Here is a 10728-nt window from a genome sequence, read left to right as displayed (position 1 = left end):
TATAGCGGTACCTGTGGGGCTGCTATGGGGTCACTTATGGGGCACAGATGGGGGGGGCACAGGATGGGGAGACAGCTGGGGGTGGCACCGCATGCAGGGGGTGGGGTCAGTGCGGAGGGGCGGGGACTATGAGAGGACGCGCCCACGGGGAGTCCCGCCTGGGGAAGGGGGTGGAGCCTCCGTGTGTCACGCCCTGTGGGAGGAGCCCGGGGGTGGAGCCTGTGCAGGCGTCACCCCTTGGACAGCCCACTCGGGGGTGGGGTCAGCAGGGGATGTGCCCCCCAAGGGGGCGTGGCTTAGCAAGGGAGGAGCTTTGGAAGGGGTGGAGGCTTTACAGGACATGCTCTGAGGGGGCGTGGCTTAGGGGAGGTGGTTGGGAGGAGTTGAGGGCGGGGCCTCAGTGTGTCATGCTCCTCTGGCAATGCGGTGAAAGGGGAGGGGCCTGCATGGGACACGCCCCTTGGGGAGGGCACACACTGGCAGGGGCGGAACTTTAAAGGGGATGGAGTTGGGGGCGTGACCTCTCGAGGACACGCCCCTGCAGGAGAAGCCCAGACTGGATATCACAGTGAAAAATTAAAATTAACTGTTGTTAATCAGATGTAGTTTGCTGTCTTTTTATTTTGACTCTACTTAGAGGTAATTCATACCTGTGATGTTTTCACACACCTCCCAAAAAAGCTGTGTTTAAATATAGACAGTCATGACTCACTGTTTTCTAATTTTATTTTGCATCTAAATCTTTTAATGTTATGTTGGGAATCATTACTACCTGGGAGGTTTTTTAATACCTCCATTTATAAACAGCCGGGGGCCATGTTGGGGTATTTTTAATTAAGGAAACTGCTGTTTCAACCCGCAAGTGAAAACAAACCACACGTACGAGGCTGGACACGGTCAAACAAACCCCGGCTGGTTCAGCAGCCGCTGCCAGCGCGTCCATTCACCGCCTGCCCAGCCCGACAGACCTGCTGGGCACACGTGTCCTGGTGAACTTGTACCAGCGCTGCATTCTGGGGAGAAATACATCCTGTAAGAATCCTGCTCTAAAACACTGCAGATCAACAATAGTTGTAAGTCACAGAGACTCCTCGTTTTCTCTCTGACTCTCACAACAGTAATAAATAAATCCCAAAGGACAGAAAACACCAGGATAGGCTGGAAACAACAACAAACCCCACATGGCAGAAACAGTACCAAGCACCGTAAGTAACACTTCAGCATCTCAAACGAAAATAAATGATAAAACCCTTCGGGAGAGGTCTAAAGAAAGACAAACGAGTCCACAGAGAGCGATACTAAAGCCCTCCTCCCGAGAGGACCATGTGGGGGACAGAGGCACTTGGAAGGGACGTGGTTTGATGAGGCCACTTGCCACACACATTGATTCTGGTGCCTGGAAGGACAATGGAGGGGACACAAGGGGACAGGGGGCACACGAAGGGTACAGAGGGATGTGGGGAGCTGATGGGGGTGCCTGCGATGGCTCCAGGGCACACTGCCCAAAGGAGAGGTGCTACAGCAACTGGAGGCCACGTGAAGGGCTCTGGGTCACAAGAAAGGCAAACAGAGGCCTCCGGGCTGCAAAATACACAAACAGGTCCCCAGGCAACAAGAACATGGGGGGCGGCTACAAGGAAGGTAAATGGGGGCTCTCAGGTGCCCCAAAAGACAAGCTCAGCTGTCCTGAGAGGAGCAGGTGGAAATCAGAGGAGTGCTAAAGGGAGCAGAGGGGCAAACAGAGCGGGCATGAGAGCGTACAAGAGGGAAAAATGAGGCCTCTGGGATGTGCCAAAAGCAAATGAGGAAATTTTGAGGAGAAGAGAGAAAAAGAAGGGAATTTAATGAAGCAAAAGGTCAAACGGGCACCTTGATGCCACCAAAGAGCCTGCGGGCACCCAAAGGCAGACGGGGCAATCACAGAGGAACTGGAAGGAAACGGGTTTCTGAGGGAACAAGGTGGCGAGTAAGCCTGTGAGAGGCCCAGAGGCAAATGGATGTGTCCTGAGGAGAGCAAATCAAAAGGTTCTTACCTCTGAGAAGTTCTCCTTGACTTTTGTTCCACCAGCAGCCGTCCTGTGGTCTCGGCACAGCCTGGGGATCCCTGACCTGCACCACCACAACCTTTAACAGGACATCCGGCAGTTCTAGAACCTGAATGACAAACAGCAAGTACTTCTCCAGGACAGCTTTGATGTAGGATTGTTTTATTTTGTTTTCCCTGCAGAGGACAGGGAGAAATTTCTCCTCCCCACAGTACCACTAAACACCCTACCCATGATCCTTCAGGCATTTTGGGGCTGTAACCCCCCCATCTCTCACTGGCCTGCTCCTCCAGTACCATCAGCACACCCCCCAGTAACATCATCATCACCCCCCCAAATCCCACCTTCTTTTCTCTCCAAAAAAAGGTAGAAAAGGGAAATAGACCCCACGGGCAGCTCCCTGCTCTCATAACGCCATTTACATATGTACATACCACAACTCTTCATAACAGGGGGCAGTGCCCCAAACAATCGCAGCCCCCATCCCACAGGCCGGCAGCTGCCCCATGGCACGGTGGGGAGGGAAGATGTTGCCACGTCTCCCGCTTGGGCTCTGCTCCCCCACGTTCTGTTCCCCGCCTGGGCTGCGGGATCTGCTGACCATCAGGTGTTCATAGCTCCCCCTTTGAAAAACAAAAATTTGAAATTAGAGTTCAGCATCTTAAGAAAATAGCGCAGAAAGAAGCAAAGGAATTAGTCAGAATAAGGGATCGCCCAGCGGCAGCGCTTGTTGGCCGTGCGCTGCAGAAAAGAAAAAAAAAAAGAAAAGAAAACAAGAAAAGGCATGATCTCTTCCAGGCAGTTTCTCTAAACAGTCGAGAGATTATAAAATTGCACGTGTCTTTTCCAAGCAGAATGAGCCTGTGATTCCACGAAAAAGGAGGGCAAGCAGCAGGTCAGCTTGTCAGAGAAAGACAGGGACAGGGAGCAAGACAAGGCGACACAGAGAGAGAGGCAAAAGGGACAGGGAGGCAGGGCAAAGGGAAGGAGAGGCCAAGATCAGAGACCAGCAGCAGGACACAGACGGTGGGGAAAACTCCTAGAACGGGCAGCGGGAGAGACAGACCAAGGAGAAACGGGCGTCGGGCCGCGGGACAGGGAGCGGGGCAGAGCGTCACGGAAACAAAAACAAAGAGGGAACGGGACAGAGAAACGAGGGGAAAGACAAGGAGAAGGGCAGAGAAACAGGAACGGGGGCGGGCAGGGAGCAGGACCGAGAGATGGAGCGAGGAAGGGAAAAAAGGACGGGGGCAGAATGCAGGGAGAGAAACGACGACAGGGAGCAGGACAATAGCATGGGCTGCAGGACAGAGACGGAGGAATTGCAAGAACACAGACATGAGGAGCACCACAGAATGACAGCCAGGGGAAAGAGGCACAGAGAGCGGGACGGCGCCGGAGCGGAAAAAAACAAACCAAACCAACGGCGCTGGGCCGCAGGAGAGAGATACGGAGAAAGAAAAAAACACCCAGGAAGAGAGAAAAGAAAGAGGGGATGGCTGGCTGGGGGAGGGAGGGGAAAGCAGTTAGAAAGGGCGGGAGAAGGACCACCACAGAACAACAGAAAAGCCAGCGAGGCCAGGCAGGGCAGGGGGGCCGTGACACTGCTTGTCTAGCAGTATAATCTGCGATCTGCCAATTTATTTCCAATTTCCTGATCACTGCTCCCTTTCGATGCCCTTTGCAATGCACGATGGCAACTTTTCTAGCAACGGCACAGCTTCCAACAATTGGAGTGTCATATTTAATCTGTCTTCCTTCTGCTGTTAATAAACTTTGTTCTTTTCAAATGGCACGCACCATTCTAAAAACATACTTTGAAACGGTGCAAATATTAACCTTCTTCTCTTTGGATAATTCTAAAGCTCGTGTGAGCGCAGCTTTCTGGGCAGAAGTCTCTGCAGGTAAAGGTTTAGTTTCGATTACCTTGTGGGTAGTTGTCACCGCATACCCGGCTTGACGTACTCCTCGCTTTACGCAGAGCTGCTTCCGACGGTGAACCAGGAGCCTTCAGCATCCTCCAGTGGCCGGCTGGTCCTTTAGATCCGGTCCGCTGGAGTAAACAGCTTCTGTTGTTTCCGAGCAATCGGACACCACAGGCTCCAAAACAGATCCACTGAGGAGAGAAGCTGGATTGACAATGTCAGTAGTAGCAATATTTCCATCATCTTGTTCCACCCACACGGCCTGGTATTTCAGGGGACGCTAATACAGTCATTTGCTGTCCCACAGTGAGCTTACGAGCTTCCCGCACGTCGAGCGCGACAGCTGCCACGGCTCAAAGACAGCCAGGCCGGCCTTTGCTCGCTTCGTCTGGTTGCTTAGGGAAGCAGACCGCGGCTCGCTTAGGAGACCTTAACTGCTGTGCCGGAACACCCAAAGCAATACTTTGCCTTTCGTGTGAGTACAACCAAAACGGTTTGGTGACACCTGGGAGGCCCAGGGCCGGAGCCCTCGCCAGTTCCTTTTTCAGTTGCGAAAAAGCCCTCCCGGCTTCTCCCGTCCAATTCAACTCGGAGCTGTTTTCTTTCAACAGTTCGTACAAAGGCTTTACTGAGAGTCCAGCATTATAAATCCAAAGCCCGCACCAACCTGTCCTTTCAAGAAATGTCCGCAGCCCTTTTACCGTCGCCGGTTCCGGCGTCCGGCAAGCGGGTTCTTTCCGCTCTGTCCCCAGCTCTCGCCGTCCTCCGGAGAGCTCCAGTCCCAGATAAGTCACTCGGTGCCGCATCAGCCGGGCCTTCTGTTGGGAAACCCGATGCTCACTTAATCGCAGAAAATCAGTCAGCTTACAGTCCATTGCACACAACCCTCTTCGGGTTTTGTGCCTATAAGGAGACAACAAAGTCCCATTGCCCGGAAGAGCTTCCCAGGCGTCACGTTCTCATGCTAACTGGTTTCCGAAAATCACAGGGCTGCTCCTGAATCCCCGGGGTGACACGACCCGGGTTAATTGGGTCTTTCTCCCACTAAAGGGATTTTCCCACTCAGAAGCAAAAAGCTTCTGACTCTCTTTGGCTAATGCAAGACAGACAAAGGCATCTTTGAAATCCAACACAGCAGACCATTTGTGATTATCTCGCCATTTATCTAACAATGTGTAAGGGTTAGCTACTACCGGGTGTCAATCTGCGGTAATTTTGTTTATTGCTCTCCAGTCTTGCACTAACCTATAGCTTTTACTGTCTGGTTTCTTTACAGGCCGGATTGAAGTGTTCGCTTCTGACTCACCTTCTATCAGCAGCCTAAACTGCAAAAAGTTACCGGTCATTTCTTTTACCCCTTCTCTATCCTCTAATTTCAGAGGATATTGTCTAGTTCTGACTGGTCCAGCTCCAGCTTTCAAATTAATTTTCACTGGTTCTGCATTCTTTGATTTACCAGGAACTGCCGAAGCCCATACCCCTGCAAATACTTGATCCAATATTTCCCGAGCTATTTGGCTTTGCTTGTCAGTTTGAATCATTGCCAATTAAAATCTCAGCTCTTTTGTCTTGAATCTCACTTTCCCCCGTTTGAATGTTATGATCGCTTTCAATTGTTTTCATAGGCCTCGTCTTAGTAACAGTTTTGGAGACCTAGGCATATATAAGAACTTATACATCCCGATTGGTTTTCCTAACTTATATTTGATTGGCCGTAAAAATAAAGCTTTCTTTTGTTGGCCAGTAGCTCCCACTACAGTTACAAAGTCTTTATCTAAGGGTATCGTTTCCTGGTTCAAAATAGAACAAGATACTCCACTATCAATTAAAAACTCCATTTCTTTCCTGTGTTTCCCTGGCTTTACTAGGACCGGTGCATCTGCTAGGCTGGATTCCTCAGGTTCCCGTCAATCAACTTCTGCCACTGACCATTACATCTCATCGAGGTTTCTCTATTCACGTTATCCCCAGGGGGCTCCCCAATCCTCCCGGTGAGCTAAAATACACCCTAGCGGGCTCCTTTTCGGCATTTGTTCTGATTGGCTGCTTTCCACGCCACCGCGCCGTCCCATTGGCTGCTCCTCCCCGTGTTCCGCCCCCACGAACCCTCCTCGGGGCGCAGCCGCGCGAGGACCGCGCCATTGGGGCCCGTTTTCCCCACAAGCACGGCTCCCAGAGCCGACTCTCCGGGGCGGCGGAGCCGCAGCGGAGCCGGCCGGGCCGGGCACTCACCAGGGCCACGCAGAAACGGCGACGAACGGCGGCGCGGCGGGACCGCTCCGGGCTTGAGCGGGGCACGCACACAGCCGCCGAGAGCGCCGCCCGCGCTTGCCAGCGGCCATCTTTGCACATGCGCATCGGGAAGCCCGCAGGACACGCCCCCTCCCGCCCGCCCCTTCGCTTCCCTTCCCGCAACCCGATTGGCTGCCTGTGCACGTCAATTTCCATTCTCCCCGCCTATCATCCCCCCTCCCCGTTTGCCCCGCGCTGCGCTCCGCTCCACCCCTCCGGCTTTCTCGCGCGTCCTGATTGGCCCGCTCTGCACCGCCCTTCGCGTTCTCTCCACCCACTCGCTGGAACCTCCAGGCGATATGCATAGCCGGCGCGGCTTTCCCTTCTATTTAATTTCTGTTTCCATTTCTAGTTCTTTCTCAGTCTGTTAGAGCCCTCGGATGCTCCATCTGCATATATATATATATACACACACACATATATAAAATATACATATAGGTATCTCTCTATATATCATCTATAGAAACTTAAAAATAATTTCATATGTGTATATATACATATGCATAAATATATATGACTAGAAATAGAAATATAGCTTCCCAGGGAAAACAACTGCCATGGGGCTGGGCTGCAGAGCAGCGAGTGGGTGGGGAGGACAGAGCTACGGGGGGAGACAACGGGCGCTTTGGGGCAGCGCAGGTGCCCCGGGGGTACACGGGCAAAGGGGCGACGGGGGGGCAGTGTGGAACAGGGGGGCTGGAGAGGAGAGAGGAGGGAGCGGGGACACGTCTCACGGGGTAAAAAATGCCCACGGGGCACGTTTGGAGAGAAATCGTTTGGGGAGGGGCAGACACACGCGGGAGGCAGTGCAAGTAGAAAGGTGCGCGGGGTGGGGGGGGCACGGGACCTGTGTGGGGGTGACCTGCACCTGGGGGGTCCACCCGGGAGCACCCACAGCAGACGACTCACCTGGGACAACCCGCAAAGGAGAATTCGCTCTGAAGAACCGACCCACGACAGAGACTCCACACCGGATCGTCCCCAGCAATGCCCCTGCGACTGCTGGCGTTTCACTCCGTATTTGCCCCAAAAGGGGGGCAGTGTGCCTGTCCATAAGACAGGTTGTTTGGTTTTTTTTTCTTAAACTTTTCAAAAATGCCTAATTTTGAGAGGTTTTGGCACTTTTTCACAACATGCTTTTGGTTTAATGCACGAAAATATGGTTCATTTTGCTTTCCAGCTGCGCGCAGCCAGGGAGAGTTCGCTTTCCCCAGGGCCTAAAATTGTTCTTTTTCTTATTATTTTTCCCCATTGCACATGCAGACTCAGGGTGTTCGGCGTCTTTCTCAGCTGCTGTGGCCGTACACGCTCTGTGTGCGCAGCCCCAGAAGGGGGCATCAGGCGTTCACAGCTCCCCCTCTGAAAAACAAAAATTCCAAATTAGAGTTCAGCGTCTGAAAAAAAAGAGCGCAGAAGAAAGCAGAGGAATTCAGTCGCAATAAGGGATAGCAGAGCAGCTGAGCTAACGGAGGATTTGGGGGAAATGGGCCACCTTGAAACACAAGGCATCTTTTAAAAGCCAGAGCGATTTGAGCAATTCAAGACAACATTAAGACAAACTGACACCATTTGGGGCACACTCAGCGGACAAGGAAACGCTCTCGCTGACGCTAGAAAGCGTCTCGCCCCTTCCCTCCGGCACCGCCGCAGGAGACAACCCCAGCGAGGCCGCGGGACGGGCTCGCGCCGCCAGCGGGATCTGCGCTCACGGATCCGCCCCCACAGCTCCGGCCCTCGCCACGCTGCTGCTGCTGCTGCTACGCATCTGGCTCAGTCAGGAAAGCTGAAAGCGTGCAGCTCCAGAGAGTGACACTAAAAAGCAAAGAACCAACCGCGGTCATTCACTTTATACTAAAAAGGCGTGCGGATGGTTACCTACACCAGAAAAAAACCTTCTCTTTCATTTTCCTTTGGCATTTCCTTTGGCACGGGCGCCTGCGCCATCGCCCAGCGGCAGCGCTTGCTGGCCATGCGCTGCAGTACCCGAGTTTCGCCACACGACGGCAGCACCGAGGCGCGCCGCGGCACCGCATTGGGGCGGCCGCCTGCAGTACCGCGCTTTGCCCACAGGACGGCAGCACTGAGACCCGGCGCGGCAGTCCCGGGCGAGCAGGCGGGCTGCGTTCCGCAGGAATCCCGCAAAAAAAACCCAAAACAAAACAAAAAAAACCAGAGAGCCGCGGCAGGAAAGCGCCCCTGTCGCAGGGACGGACGCAAGTCCCGAAAACGAACACCGCCGCCCGCCAGCCCGGTGCCGGAAGGCTAACGCGCCCCGCTTGCTCTGCTGGCCGATGGCACCCGGAGGCAGCGCCTCTGAGTCCCGACCCCAGCTGTCCTCGGCCCGCGGCAGCATGCAAGCACGCGATCGGCCCGCTCTGCACTTGAATTGCCATTCCCTCCGCCCATCGCCTCCCCGCCCGAAGCGCAAAGCCACGTGCATATTGGGCACGAGGTCTCGCGCTGTCTTTTTGTGCGTGCGTTTTCTTTTTCTTTTTCTTTCTCTTGTGCCACGTTGTCCAGAAAGGGCAAGCTGAGCGCGTGGGTGCCACGGCTCCACGGGGCTCCTCTCTACGGGGAGGGCACTCGGGCCGGGAAGGACCCTGAGCCTGGCGTGGGTGGACACACCCAATCGCACGTACGGACACAGAACCCGCCGGGCCTCGCCCTGAGCTTCCGCACTTCCGCCAAAGCGGCACCCCACTCGCCGCGCCGCCGAGCCGGCAACCGCACCTTAGCTCTGTTTGTAAACATCCCCCTGACAAAAGGGGGCTGCGCCGCTCCCGGAGAGACCGCAATACCGGGAACGGGCGCTGCACCAGAGACACAGCTCCAGGCCACAGACCTTTAGCCCACCTGCCCTAAGAGTCACACGCCTCTCACCAGCTTCGTGAGCTCGGCCTTGAGGGCAGGAGGGGGACACCTAACTAAACACCTCCCCACCGCACTGGCCCATCCCGTTCCTCCTGTTCCAACGTCACGGTCACCCTCGCCACGCCCGCACTCACCTGCCGCCTATTTCGCCGCTCTGTTCCCCTCGCTCCCTCCCACCGTCCCGCCGCGCTCAGCGGGCACCGACACCCGGCGGGAGGTTCCCGCCTGTCACCTCATGCCCCTCTGCCGGCTCCGGGGACCTCACGAAGGACTGCCCTACCCTGGACCGCCTGCCTCCACATCCCCGGGAGCCGGCCGCAGCGAGAGCTCCGCAGCCTCCCGTCCCTCGCCCCGACGCCCGTCCCGTTCATTCCCGGTACCCCCCCGAGACACCACGGACACGCTTGCCAGGGAGCTAGCTATTCCAACCGGATTGAGTCGGCGCGCTCTCATTGGCTGCTTTCCACACCACCGCGCTGTCCTCCTATTGGATGCTCCTTCCCGCGCTCCGCCCCTACAAGCTCGCGCCAGCGCCGGACCTGACTGAGGACTGCGAACATTTGGGCATGCGCAGTAGGGACTCCACAACCACCGCCCCTTCGCCAACCTCATTGGCTGCCTACGCACGTCAATCGCCATTCTCACTGCCTATCAGCGCTCCGCCCCTCAACCTTGCTCGCGCCGTCTGATTGGCCCGCTCTGCATCCTCACTCGCCTGCTCGCCGCCCTGCGGGGACCCCGAGCGCATTTGGCCGTGCAGCTTCAAAGATGGAAACTAAAAAGTAAAGAACAAACCGCGGTCATTCGCTTATCCTAAAAAGGTGTGCGGATGCCTACCCACGCCACAAAAAACCCTTAGCTTTCATTTTCCTCCGGCACTACAATTGCACAGGTGTGAACTCGTAAAATTAAACCAGCCATCTCCCAGACACACGCTTCGAACTTGACTACGGTGGGTTTCTGTTTGTCTTACACCAACGGACTTGCACATTTGTGAGCAAACACATTCATTTTGAAGCACAGCCCCTCCCAGGGGAAAAACACGTCTTAGTCATTGAAAAAAATAAAATCCGACTTGGAGCTCCCAAACATCAGGGAGCGGCTGGGAAACAAACGAAAGCGAAGACCAACAGCAGCATCGTAAAGTAGTATTCAGCTTCAATTCTGATCATGTACTTAAAAGCCTCTCTCAGCCCTACGAACGATTAGTCCTTTTCTGGAAGGACACATTTTTTTACCTGAATGTCCTCAATTGAAGACTCCACTAAACAGAACGGGGATTGAGCCGCAGGACAACATGCCATCGACATATTAACAAGGAAAAAAACCCACAAGTAAACCCCAGCTTCGATTACTAGTTTCCATCCCGTTTCATTCCTTACATTTCAACCGGCACCCAGGTGCTCCAAAATTCTATACCCATGCTGCTTCTCACTAAAAATTCAGCTCTACGTTTAAACATTCAAGGCTATTTCCAGTGTGCCCATAAATTCGCTGTGAACAAAGACAAGAGAAACGCTCAACCCTAAGGAGCGCCGGCCGGCAGGTTTCTCCCCCCTCTGCCCGGGACCGAGAAGACACCGCCACCGCTACCG

At 54.5% G+C, this 10728-nt stretch overlaps 1 long non-coding RNA gene across 1 annotated transcript; it reads right to left on the bottom strand.

The window, feature by feature from the left end:
• Positions 1–813: 813 nt before the first annotated feature.
• On the bottom strand, positions 814–4324 carry LOC136002326 (uncharacterized). Its single transcript, XR_010607897.1, has 4 exons — positions 3972–4324; positions 2480–2668; positions 2034–2154; positions 814–1013 (listed from the first exon to the last, which is right to left on the bottom strand). It is a non-coding gene; the product is annotated as an uncharacterized LOC136002326 (long non-coding RNA).
• Between the last annotated feature and the right edge of the window lie 6404 nt (positions 4325–10728).

This window comes from Caloenas nicobarica, chromosome Z (assembly GCF_036013445.1).
Source record: "Caloenas nicobarica isolate bCalNic1 chromosome Z, bCalNic1.hap1, whole genome shotgun sequence".
Taxonomy (NCBI): Eukaryota; Metazoa; Chordata; class Aves; order Columbiformes; family Columbidae; genus Caloenas; species Caloenas nicobarica.
This window is presented reverse-complemented; position numbering and strand designations above follow the sequence as displayed.